This window comes from Rhipicephalus sanguineus, chromosome 5, assembly GCF_013339695.2.
Source record: "Rhipicephalus sanguineus isolate Rsan-2018 chromosome 5, BIME_Rsan_1.4, whole genome shotgun sequence".
Lineage (NCBI taxonomy): Eukaryota > Metazoa > Arthropoda > Arachnida > Ixodida > Ixodidae > Rhipicephalus > Rhipicephalus sanguineus.
The window spans coordinates 112423465-112437652 of NC_051180.1; the positions used below are offsets into that span (position 1 = coordinate 112423465).

Genomic DNA, 14188 nt, shown 5'->3' on the forward strand with positions numbered 1-14188 from the left:
TGGACAGTAACACAAGATTTAAAGTACAGATAGCACAAGCAAAATTATGCCATCTGCTCCAATTCACTGTTCCAGATGCGACACAGTCCACACACTTTTCACCACCAGGGAGTAACTTCAAAATATGTTCAATCTGGTTCTTCTTTAAAATTCAGGGCGCAAGTTGGCGCAACTATATCAGGAGGCTTAAAAGGCACTCATAAAGCCAATAAGCACCCACACGAGTGCTAATTTCTACAAATAAGAGGCAGCAGTGACAAAATAACCTGCCTAAATGTAGCAGCTGATACGACTGCACATTAAGAAGAAATAGTTTAATTATACATGTGCCAAAATCACGACATGATTATCAGGTATGCTGTAGTAAGGGGCTCCAAATAGTTTTGACCTTGTGGACTGAAACCTAAGTACATATGTGCTTTTACATTTCATCGCTCGAGTAAGCCTTTTTCTTTCAATCATGAATACACCCGGTTTTTGGAACATTTTCCCGAAACACAGCCACCATGACCAGGAATCGCACATGCGCCGTCATGCTTGGCAGCGCAGCCCCTCAGCTGCTAAGATGCCATGGCAGTTATATTAAAAAAAACTACAAATGGCTCATAGTATGTTGTAGCCAGCACATAATGATATCATTCCATCATTCCTATTGATGGAATATCACTTGACAGTATTCACATGCATAAAGAAGAGCCGTGACGAAGGTAAGATATGTAACGCTGATCCTTCCTGCCAGCATTACCTCTTCGCAACTGCCAAAGTAATGGCTGGATTTTACCATAACTGTAGTTGTGTAGAGCAACTATTGGACGGGACACGGGAATGATTCACACACAACAGAGTCCTACCTTAGCAAGTGGACTTTACCACTTCGATCATACCACTCCATGCAACACAATCGAGGGCAGATAAATAAGAGTTGCACGGGCTGCAATTGGGCAAAATCCAAGCACGATTGAGAAACACTTGCTCAAGGCCAATCACTGCACTTCCATGCGACCAAGTCGAGGCTTGGCACTCACGCCGGCTTGTCATCGAGGCTTGTGGTGGACACACGATGGTGTGTCCTGACTCGCGTCGTGACCCTGTGGGTCGTCGTCTTGACGCTGATGATACTCATGACTGCTCGTTTCCTGCCTTCTCGCTGTTGCCACCGCAGACAGTCAAAGTAAGCACACGGTGCACATCAACTTTTAAACTGAATGACAAAGCCTCTCCTGACATATAGCAGCGTGAACATGCACATTGATCTCGACTGAACCTTTAAAATTGTTGCAGTGCACCAAGGGCACACAACATTCTACAGTTAAACATTAAGCACTGCATAGTGAACACAGCTGAATATTGTAAACTTTGCATAATAATATAAACAGCGTAATTTGATGTATTTCCTACTAACAAAAGGTTAACTGCAGGTACTTCTGACATTAAGGAAGGCTCACAATTGTTTTCACAACTAACAAGAACCACCCTGTCATCAGTATAAAAAATGAGGACCGGATCATTGTACACATAATAAACAGAAAAAAGTGTTGATACATGTATGCTAATTCATGATAAATACTACTGGTTAGAGTAACAAGCTTAGCGTACATCATAGAAGAGTAAAAAGAAATGTAAACCATATGTCTGCATATCTTCAGGGTTTACAACTATAAATACCACAGCTTCGTGTGTCACGGATCAAAATCCGCATGTCTAAGAAAACACAATAGACGGCTATAAATGTTGCACGTTGGCCTATCAAATATCAAAATCAGACGTACAATCTAGCACGCGTAAAAAAACCCACTAGCTAAATATTAGCATCGCTACCCCACATTTTAGCAAGTTTTTGCCCTAAACAGCGACACAGCATAATTCGAGTGATCTACAAGGCAGACGCCAACAGCTTTGCATCTCGTCCAAGTAATCCGACAAATGATTCACGCTTATATTCGAAACAGCCACAATACAGAGTTCCCTCATCAAGGTCACGGTAGGTGCAATGCCTCATGAGTACGATAAAGTCCCCAAGATACTGCGACCCATCTCTACAAGCTGCACGGAAAACAAATGCACCTTTAATCATCCGAGAGCAGCGCCTAGCGCAACGGCGACTTATCGCCCCGCAGATCGAGTATGCTAATGTTCAACTGGCAGGCTCACTGTACTAAATTGAAAGCAATCAGGCGCCGTCACGTATCAGCCGATCTTTATAACCAATGACTCGGGAAAAGGCGGTCCCAGCGGCAACCGAAATATCAGCCCGCCTTGCTTCCGTATCCGACCACGCCTTACGATGGTGTTCCGCTATCACCTCTGCGGCACGCAAAAGTCGGTCAGCGTGAACTTACAACCATTCCGTTCTTTTTTTTTTTTTTCGTTCTTATGGCGCTAGCTTCCTGCGGTAAGCTATCTTCCGTGCACTCCCTAAACTACAAGCTTACCACGCTTCACTCAATAAATCGGCTCTCGAGAGTATTTGTTTTCAAGATAGGAGGAGCGGCGGGGCTTGTAGGGCGCGTGGCGCCCGTATACGCTCGTATCTCATATGGTTTTGACGTACGAATACACGCTCCGTGCAATCGTAACCGCGCTTAGGAACAAAGCATGTAGATGTTAAGAAACACAGTCTACAAACAACGTCGGACCGAGGATAAATATAGCCGAGGAAGAGACGGGCGCTCCCTTGCTCTCGCCGCATGCCGCGCCGCATCATCCTAAAAGGAGACCCTCAAAATGTGCTCTCCACTCGACGTAGTGGCGTCAAAGGTGCGACAAACCCGGGCTTCTCGGAACACGGCCACGGATGAAAAAAACGCGCCGACAATGTGACAACTACTACGGGCCGTCGGCATTGTAGTCGCCGTGTCTCGGGACGTTGGGGACGAATGTCGACAGCCCACCCGTACACCGTTAACTCGGCCCCTACCGAGCCTGCAGTACCACTCAACGGGACGAAAGAGAAAAATTGGTCAGCACTTTTGCAGCTACGTGAGATGACAATACCGGTGAGGTCAGATTTTCCTCGGTTTTGCAGCGAGCTACTCCGACGGTCCCCTTGCCGTAGGATGAGAACTTCAACTCACGAAATCCTCTACACAGAAATAGAAACTTGGGCGCCGTCGCCCAAACGCTGCACTTCTCGGACTAAAATAAACCGTTCGAAATTGACGGCTACGCCACGCGAAGCTTGTCTCCGGCGATCGCGGACGGAAACCTCAGGTCGCGTACCGTAATATGCGAAAAACGGGCAAGCCTTCGGTACGCACCTGTGTTCGAAGAAATCGCTCGTCGTCGTGAAGTTACACAGGCACGCGTAGATTTTCTCGCACTCGACAGCTGCCACCCTGCTGGCTGGCCTCTCTCGCTCGTCTCGCGGCGGCCTCGTTTGTTCTCGTTGGCTGCGAGAGTAGACAGACGCGTCGCCCCGGCAACGGCGCATTTGTTTACAAATGGCGTCGTACGTCGGAAGCGCACGGAAGAGGAGGACTGGCGCTTGAGGAGCGGGTCGCGCGGCCTTCCAACTGCGCAATTTTGCGCCAGCCTGCTCGCGCGAGGATGCTTGGCTTCCAAGATGCGTAGTTTCGACGACACTGAGTGGTGTAGACATCGTAACGAACGCGCGAAGCATCCGAAGCATCTCCTAGACTTGGCATCGACCGTGCGAAGTGCCGTAGAGGGATACGGAAAATGCCAGTCACTCACACGCCGCTGTAAATTACCAGGAACGAACAGCAGTGAATAAAAAGAGGATTTAAGCAATTTAATAAATGTGATGTAGGCGATGTCGGTTGTCCTTTTTTTTTTTTAATCTAATGCATTCACGTTTGCAGGGGCGACGGCAGCTCCCTCGCTTTGTCTTTTATGTGGAGAGACGATAAATGATCCACACTTTCGTTAGCACTGTCGTCTGACGCTTCATTTTGCTCAGAGGGAGACGATGATGAGAAAGGTTGGGAACGAGGATGTCAGGATGGCGGCTTCTCAACTGCAGTGTAAACTTGTCAGAAACGTTATATGTACGCGTATATATATCTTACTCTCAACGTATAATAATGTCGACGGTACTATCTTGCAATGACGCAGGTTAGCGGCTTCCAGCACGGGCTCTTATTTCGACTGTCAGATTGCCGAGGCAGTATCCTATGAAATAAAGCTAAAAAAAGAACTTGGGAAAGACCTGCCATTCGCGGTGTAAGTGAAAGAAGGGATAGAGAAAGGGAAACCGGTTCATTGGCTAGAAAGCCTATTTCATCTAACAGTTAACATGGGATTCGCTTATATAATAAGCAGTTCTGAATTATGATGATTTAGTTGTGTTAGATACGTCATTTCTGCCTTGAAGCCACAATGCGTTTTATTGTCAGGTCAATGGCAAGGATCAGCTCGAATCGACATTCCGTTGGTATTCTGTCGCTATAGTCTAGAATTGCGGATTTTATCATTACGTTGTCGACGTGCACTGTCAGCGAACGAAAGTATAATTAACTACAAACGGTATTCTATAGCGATAATAAAAGGCCAGTTGCTTAAACCGTCCCTAACAAACGCGTGAGTAATAGTAAAGAAGGAATGCTCAGTTTAGAATAACAGAGAGCTGAGCTAGTTGGTAAGTACGGCGTTTGTGGTGTCCTGACTTCTTTCTTGTGTCCGTGTTTGCACGCCCTGTCTTTTTAGAATGCTCAGTTTATTCTTCCACCACATTTAATCTCGACTTGACCTGATTAGTGGCTATTGAAGATGATTCGATTATTAGCGAATATGAAGCATTGTATTCGATTAACAGGAAACTTAAATATTCATACGCATTACCATACAGCTACTAGAAAGACGACACTAGGAATTTTTCGTGTATATAATGTTACTTCGTGTTAGCGCTCACGGCTCCAACTACCGTATTTGCTCGATTATAACGGGTACTTCATCAAATATTCGCTAGGATATGATACACGCTAGGGCCTGGATTCGAGCTATTTAGTACGGCAATATCTTCAGGCAGGAGAAGCGGAAGAAACACGGACATTGAAAAGACTGAAGCCTACAAAGCGTAACTTCCAAATGGCTTTATTGCGCAAGAAAAAAACTTATATAAGCATTCACATTTCAAGCCACTACGGATGCATGAAGAGGCGTGAGAAATGGTGCCCCTAAACGATGCACAATATAAAGTTCAAAAGAGTGCTAAGCCGGGCTAGTTGGCAAGCGTTCATATAGTAAATTTACAGCGCGAAAAAAAAAAAGAAAAAAAAAACGGAGACAGAAGACGAAATACTACACAGTACAAGCGCTGACTGCCAACTACAACATTTATTGCATATGACCCATGCTTAAGTAACATCGCTGCTTACCACGTGAACATGAGGGGACGAAAAGGTAAAAACTTATTACAAAAAGACAAAACAAACAGATATTGCAGTAACTATCATCGTATCATCGTTCTTCTTCTGTCTCTGGTTTTTTTCGCGCTGTAAATTTACTATGAATATAAAGTTAGCGACAAGGAAGCCTTGAATAGCATTGAGAAGTGATAGTCTGTCTGCTATATGGTTCCAGTACAATAGACTCCTCCAAGTAAAAACAAATCACAATTTCTCGCCCTTACTATGAAAGTAACGGAACAATAAAGGATATTGCATTTTGCACTTCTGAAGGATGAAAGCCGAGTCGCCCCTTTGAAATCACCGGAAGTGTATTTTGCAATTAATTTCAGGCCGTGAAAAAAATCACACGTGCGTTATAACCGAGTAAACACGGTAAACTTGTGCAAAACTCAGGGAAATAGGTGGACGCTATAGTTATAGGGGACGCAAATAAACAGATCGTGAATAGCTCATCTGCCAGATGTCTTGGCTGAAAAATAAAACATGTGATCGCCGTCCTTGGGCGATGCGACACAATGCATATAATTTCGTGAGCGTAGGCTGGAATCACAACTCACGGTCGAGAGGTGACACGACGCGGCTAGCTGATGAATCGCCGCCTCACGGGAGGGCACGCCAATTACGGGTGGTGGTGTACCCACGCGCGTGGGCTGATGCGCGCAGACACAACCACCAAGCTTTTTGTTTTCCTTATTTTGATTGCTTGTTTGTCTGTCTGTCATTCTTTTTTTCATTTCCTGACAAAGCTCTCTCCTTTGGGCCCTCAGCCGAGTGCGATGAGGTGCCGGATGAATACCAATGCATGCGCGATGCCTGCCGCAACTCATCCTGATGGCGGCGCCGCTAGTGCGAGGAAGCAAGTCGTCACGATTCGCGAAGCGTTGCGAGCGCTAGTGATGACCTTCGTTCGCCCCTAAACAATGAGTCACATTCCAGGCGCACGCGCTCCGAGCGCGTGCAGTCATCTTGCGATCCGTGCTGCTCGGCATTCTCGCTTCTACATTAACCGCATATTCAGAAACTCTCTTGCACGTTTGTATGCGTCGCTGTCTTGACAGCTGACGGCGGTTTGTTACACGAAAGGAGTTACGTGTGCGAGGCATAGTCTTCTCGCGGTCATTATGCAGCTTGAAACTATACATGTAAGATCGCTGGATAAATGCGCTCATTGAAGGCGACATACTTGACCTCCGGATCTTGATGTTCGTATAGAAATTCTTGCTGTCTAATGAGACCTCTCATTAGACTACACATGAAGACACATCGCGAGTGACCAGCCATTAGATCACACGTTAGTCGGACTTTGAGAGGTGACGTAGGAGGGGTCAAATTATAAGCAGCCCATCACGGAATAGGACTGTGAAGGGCTGCGTTGTCAAATGCACTTGTATACGACATTTCAGATAACTTAGACATCAGGACAGTTCAATTAAGGTCCCAGGCGGCGTACTTTAATGGGATGCTCATGTTGGAGACAATGTCCCTGCAGTAGGTGTGATGACACAAAACAGCCCAATTTGAGAACAAGAGAATGAAATAGATGCGTTTGGTGTTGTATACACAGCCACCGTAATTTCCGCCTAGAACGATGGAATGCGAATGTTCTACTGCTAAACGAAGGGTTATAAATGGGAGAACAGATATGGGTTGTGAGAGATAGTGTTAGAACTTAGGAAAGTCGTCCAAGCATGCAATCAATACATTCTTGAGCATACCGTAGCTTTACTACAGAGATTACTTTGACATTATGAGCTTTCCTTGTAGTAAAACGTTACAGTGCTTTATATAGAAAGAAATGTCGGATGCCCAGCTTATTCATACAGTACACTCACGCTACAGCACGCTACAAAGAAGATCAAAGTAGTCTTAAAGAAAAAAAAAGAGAAAAAGAGTAAACGTGGTTCGCTTCCTCCAACGAAAAATGACAACAGATTTCAACATTGATCAAAATTCGGAGTTTACAGTACTCCTGTATAGGGCGCGACTATAGCCCGATTTCTACTACTAATATGATTAAAGAAACAAATAACTAAAATTATGGAGTTTTATTTTAGTGGCAGATAACGCATAACGGTTAATCCCTCTTGTATCCGTTGTTTGATACCGACGTCATCCCACTTATATTATAGAGATAACTTCGTGATAAGAAAAGCTACACTAATTAATCAGTTAGTTCTTTTATACTTCCCATCAAGCCACGCAATAAGCACACACGTTTTAGGTATATTTTACACGGGCGGCGCATGCTGCGCTCGTATATACTGTCGCAGGCTGGCTCCCACACGCGGCCAATAGTCGCGTATAAAGTACGAGATAGAACTTATAAACTGACGCTTTCCCGCATGCCCGAAAACGCTCTTGGCAACCACGGTTCTCCAGAAACACGAATAAATTTGCTTAGCTTCGCAATACCCGCCCGACAGCCAGCTGACTTGGCAGGCTGTCATGTCGACCGGTTGACGTTATACCGTCTGTTCTTCCTTTTTCTTCCCACTTCCTCGTCAGCTCTGCTCTTTCCAGAGAGACAGCGCGTGGGGGACAGCGTTCTTTCTTTTTTACCTGACGCCCACCACCACAACATTCTGTGCCGAATGTCGACGCAGATGCAGCACAGTGATGGAAGGCTATAGAAGCAAGAGACAGCGAACTTCGCGGATGCGCGCACGTGCGTGCCTATATATATATATATGACGGTGCGTGAAGGAGCTCAAAGATGAGCTTCACACCCTTTCAGACAAAGCGCCAGACAATGGGACGGAAAGACGAAAAATGAAAGCGCTGGAACAAAAGGAAGCGAGCCGGGCGGCGTCATCAACGAAGTATGCGCGACAGCACAGGCGAAGCACAGACGTTCGTATTATGAGTGACGCCCAAACACTTCTTGAACAATGCGGTGCGGAGACACGAACGCTGCCTCGTGCACCGGATTTTCGCTCTTAAAACATTTTCCGTGTGTATATAGCACGAAACCGCGTGATAATGAACTCGAATAAATATGATATTATTAAACCAAACAGCGCGAGAGGAAGATAACTAGACAACAACAACAACAACAACAACAACAACAACAACAACAATAATAATAATAATAATAATAATAATAATAATAATAATAATAATAATAATAATAATAATAATAATAATAATAATAATAATAATAATAATCAATCAATCAATCAATCAATCAAACGTTTATTTAACGTGCCCAGGAACAACCGTAAGGTCTTTGTACTGGCGCACGAAAAAAAAAGGCCAACATTCATAATAAAATATCAGGGATAAAAAACGTTCTAAAATTGCACATATACAACTATGCGCAGGCAGAAAAAAAATATGTCAACAGTGTACGAGGCTATGTAAGTACAGTGCAAAGCTCGGAGCAGAACAACGACTGGGAGCTGTGAAAAACATCGAGCTCCAAAAAGTAAGCATTGTAAAGACGTTGTATCCTGCCAATGGTCGAATAATAATAATAATAATAATAGTAATAATAAATAAACTACAACACAGGCTCTCTATGCATACAATGATCAGTCTGCCTCGGTGGTATATATAGTCGGTGCTCCGCTGCTGATTTTTAGGCACTTTTACGGAATATGCGAAAATTGACTGCGGCAGAAACTCAAGGGTGCACAGTTCGCTAACAAATACACAGATTTACTAATTAAAAGCATTTGTGGTTCACTTCACAGCAAGTTAGCAGATTTTGTAAAACGAACATTACTTTCAATACACCCGGCGCTTCGCACTAGCTGTTTGTTAAATGCACGTATCAAACAGTCCGGGGTAATCCTAACTGTAACTCGTACATTGGGGTCGGCTATATTGATTGTATAAAATTATAAGAGGCTATCAATTTTCCAAAATACTTGAACTTCTAGGACAATTTTATGAACGAGCTTATAGTTTATGTATGAATCCTATTTATAGAAAAAAAAAACACAAAAACATTCAGTTCTCAGTACACCGAGTTTATTAGTTTAAGCTCGTAGATTACATGCAACAATTCGTATATTGCAACTAAATATGATCAACGCAGTCTGTAAGTTTATCGCAGAGACAGTTTTCAAACACCAACACTATACGGTAGACATGTAGGTTCGCGGCTCAACAATCTTAGCAAGCTCCTCGAATTGAACAACAAAAATGAAAGGTGGGGCGCGCGAGGAAGATGTGCAGGAAATCTGCTGGTTTGCCGCAAAGTTTGTTTAAGGAGGGGAATTGGTCTGGGTGTCGAGCGTTTAGTATATATAGTATGGGGTATCAGTCTGAATTTGCAGGCGTCGCCAATGCCCGGTCTGCGCTTTGGTTAGGACCAGGGGTGTGTATACCCACGGCCGTTGAATGCCGTGGTATATACTCTTCGTTGGTCCCGATAGTGCGAGAAAATACCACGGAAGGACAAAATCCTGCCGATTACCACGTGAGGAGGCGAACACCGGCACTGCATCTTGAACTCAGTGCATGCATGCAACATGCAGGAAACTACGGTAAGTCATTCGTCCGCGACTGTTTGCGATCGCTTTTTTCGAACGCGCCCCTCTTCGCGTGCTGCTTCAGAAAAGAGCCCCCTTTGTCGGCACCACCAAAGGCGCGTGGGGTCGTCCGTTGACGCTTTGTCTGGCAAAGCGCGCTTTTTTTTTTTTTTTCCGTGAGAACTAGTCCGCGTGCCGCCGCCGCTCTTGCGAATAATTAGGCGCGGAATTTGTTTTCACGCAGCCTGCTCTTAGTCGAGGCAGCCACCGTGATTACCACTGCGGGCTGTAATGAGGCCGTAATCTCGCTTTGATGTTGATTAGCGCTAACGTTTGTTCGCGATGCACGCGGGGAAAATTTTTCTAAAGACGCTTATGAAAACTCTCTGCTATTCGGCTTGCCACTCATACGAAAAGGTCGTTCCGAAAGCACATTACACACAATATATTCTATACCTTTCGGAATGGTTTTGCCGAGCAGACATTTTATGCGGCGGCACGTGCTCGAACTTCAACGCGATACAGCAGGCCGTGTCGACTATGTGAGTTTTGAGTCCAGGCTCAGTAGAAGAGAACTTCAGCTCTTTGAGGATATGGTGCACGCCCGTATGATCTGTTACTATAAAATGAAGCATAGAGAAAGAGAGAGATATACAGCGACAATTAATGAATACAACTCGTACCTATGATTACTTGAAAATGATATGCACAGCGGTATACCGCTTACAAACAATGCATTTAATTAACAAGGCTTTTCTTCCGTAAGGGCTCTTCGAGCGGCTGCCCGACTTTCTAAATAATGTGTTTAGCATTAGGACTGGCTAAGATTTTCTCTTATGCAACGATTATCGCGTAAGAGCGCGTTGTGAATATGAGCCAGCTGTACCAGCTTAGGTAAATTTCGAAACGTGAAAACGCGTTTTAATCGAGTTCGACTTAAGCATTTGCCGACACGCGCGCCTCTTTACGTATACACACATACATACGCTAACGAACTGTATGACTTCATTTTCACTTGTCTAATTTTTTTATTTGATGCACCTACTGTCACTTTCATGTTATGTTTGCAGCATCGGGACGATGTTTTTTTCATAGGAAGGCGTAGACATGTGCACGTGTACTTGCTTTCTTGTTGTTGCTTTTTTTTTTGTTTTCATTGTGACCTGGTTTCACATGCTAAAACTGCGGGTGTTATCGCGGGGCGGAGGTTGCGCCTGAACGCATCGGAACCTTACCGAGTATTTTCGACGGTTGAAATCATGATCACGTACACGGTGTAAACAGTTGAGTACAATATAATACTTACGCAAGCGCCAGTGATAATGCTGACGTACGATGACGCTAATGTACAGACGAGTCCACTGTTAAAGGGAACACTTGCGTGCAGGGCATGTTTGGATCTCGCTCTCTTGCAAAAACAGAGCGGCTTAGATTTGCATACAACTACTGGTGCTTGACAGTTCTGCCTCTTCTTGAGAGACTCGTGCAGTGTATGAACAATGTTTTCCTGTCCACTTGCTGTTAGAGGGCCGGCAAAATGAAAGGTGCTCATTGGAGTGTTCTCTCTAACAGCGGACCGTACTGTACAGTCGAGCGCGACTTGAAGGTTATCGCACGAGCGTCAGCCAAGAACTACGACAGCGCCACGTCCCACAATGCTCTTTCGAGGAGATGGAGGTATCAGGCAAGCTTCACTCACTCTTTTTGCTATTCCTTAAGCTGCGATCACTCCCGTCTGAGGAAAGCGCATTATTTTCATTTCTTTTTTTTTTTTTTCTATGACGACGCGATATGTTTTGGTGAACTTAGCAAGCCGTTCAAACGAAGCAGTGCCGAGCAACAGCTTTACCAGATCCCAGCAATTTCGTTATCGTCCGCGGAGATAAGAGCCCACTTGATCGCAACGAACGGAAAGCTTAAAATAGAGAGAAAGGGTGTAGAGTTCATCGTAGGGACGATTGTTGTAGCATGGAACAGCCAGTGAGGGCGAGCAGAATGCGTAATCTTGATTTTCACTGTTCCGAAACGTGCCGCTAGGCCCCTGGGACACTAGGCCGCTCGACGCTCGCGCGTTAACCTTCATATCGCGCTCGACTGTACGTAACATATCCGACGCGTTTCCCCCATGGAGTATAGGTTTTCGACGAGCGATGACTGTTCTCGCAGCTATCAGTGTAGTGTGAGCGTTATTTGCTTTGCTTGGCACAACTTCGCCAAATAGACACTCCGCATCCTACCCAGTTTTGCAGCTGTGTTCTTCAAAGTTATATAATTACATGGCAATACATATATGTTCGTATGCAGAGGTCATGCCGAGAGAAAACTAATTATCACTTTGAAAAATTGAGGAAGCATACTTCCTGTGCAGTGCACTGAAGCAGAGCGCGACTCTCGGTGTGAAAGCCCGAAAAGTTGCTCTGAAGCCGGGGCGTGATTGCGGTGGACGGCTGCAAGATGGCCGGTAACCATGGAAACCGGTTGAGGGCATAAACTTGACGATTAGATAGCGGCGCACACAGTGGGCGATTCGTGGTATAGAGCGAAGTCGCTAATGGGCGGACAACTATGCCACAATTAGATATAGTAAGCGTATAGAGTGAGTTGCTATATTTTTGGAAGATAAGGAAGGCGCAGCAGCGCAAAGCGTGCCGGTGGCAGAGCGCGCTAATGGTCCATAAAAATGGCGTTTTTTCTCGAGATAAGGCGGTGTCGCCTTCACGTCGGACGCGCTGCCATGAATAATGGCGGTGGGTGTTATGTCGCGGGCAAAATGTGAGAAAGTATAATCCAAGCATCAACAGGATACGCTGAAATCTTGTTGGCACACCTCGTGTATTACGTTTTTCGAATAAAAGATGAGTGTGTATTGCACGTCAAAGTTCTGCACGTTATGCCTTATATGACCTTCGTCAAGCACAGCCTTAATGTTTCGCATTTAATTTTGCTCATGAAGCCACATAATATATCCTCTTACGTGAAGCCAAACTTATTTGCAGTTTCCACTTAAATTTCTGGATGTATCTTCATTCGCCCGCTGTAATTTCCACCCAGAGAAAGAAGAATGCCGCGCGTCGTCACCGCGTCGTGCTTTTGACAGCTTTCGCTAGGCATTTCCCTCCATTACGCTGAATAGCGAGCCTCTTAAGTATGAGCGCGAAGCCTATCGAAATCGCCTAAGTCTGTCTGAATATAAGACTATAAGCATAAATCCTTAAACCGTCGACGCTTATTACGCTCATCTTTTTGACCATCTAGTGCCGTACGTCATTCGATATATACCTTAGTACAAACGCCCTTTTCTTCTTTTTTTGGTAAACTCAACAATTGTTCTTCGCAATTTTCAGGTGTTCAATCATATTACCAACAACATCCACGTACGGTTCATGGTTTACATAGCGCGCATGATTCAAGACCGCGCATGTTTCACAAGTATCCCTAAAACGCTTCCCTAAAGCTTGATTGTTCTGAACAGATAGGCCAGCTATCGAGCATCAATAATCCGAAAAAGAACTGTGTTGGGCAAATAAAACCAGGCACACGTTGTTCCCAGTACACGGGTGTAACCGTCAGTTGTTTTTTTTTTTCGTTAATAAGAGGTAATTAGTTAATTGTGGTTTGTTGTACTTCGAGAAGTACTTAACTATAATCATCAAAAGGTCAATGAAGCATATGTGAGTATGTTTAAGCGACGTCTATCTGCGCTATCTTTAGCAACGTTATAATTGCGTGACAGTTCCTTTCCCGGATGATGAAGAAAGCCCACGAAATGTAAAAACAACAACAACAACAACAAAAAAAAGCACGCAATTGCGCTTCCTCCCGCATAAGGAAGCAGTGCTTTCAAAGAAGTTTGTTGCAAGCAACCGTTTTTCCTGTGTCGCACTGCCATACAGGTACCGTTCCCTTATGCCCTGATAATCCTACAGAACGAGCGCCAACAATATGTGTCGAGAGTTTTGAGTGATTCCTTCCACTCGACTGTACTCAACATTCATTAGCCATATATTTCACGGCCGACTGATCTCATTAATAACGGGGCCGAAGCACGGCCCGACTTGGTAGTTTCGCTTTTCCGACAGTAAGTGTAAGGGTAAAAAAGAAAAGAAAAGAAGGAACAAAGCAGCAAAATAGAACTATATCCACTCGCAACACGAAGACACAGATGAAAAGTTCACAAGGACCAGCGCAGACTATCAACTGACCTTTATTCAATAAGAAACCACAATATATACTCGCTACATGCACCACATGATCACTGCGCATGAGCAGAACGGCATAGTGTATTCCTTTACATAAAGAACAATAAAACCTTTAACAGACACGTTGCACTATCACATCTTGTTT

At 44.7% G+C, this 14188-nt stretch overlaps 1 protein-coding gene across 1 annotated transcript in view; it reads right to left on the reverse strand.

Moving 5' to 3' along the window:
* Window positions 1-14188, reverse strand: part of LOC119394144 (uncharacterized) — a 250919-nt gene that overhangs the window by 40597 nt on the left and 196134 nt on the right. The window lies entirely within an intron of this gene.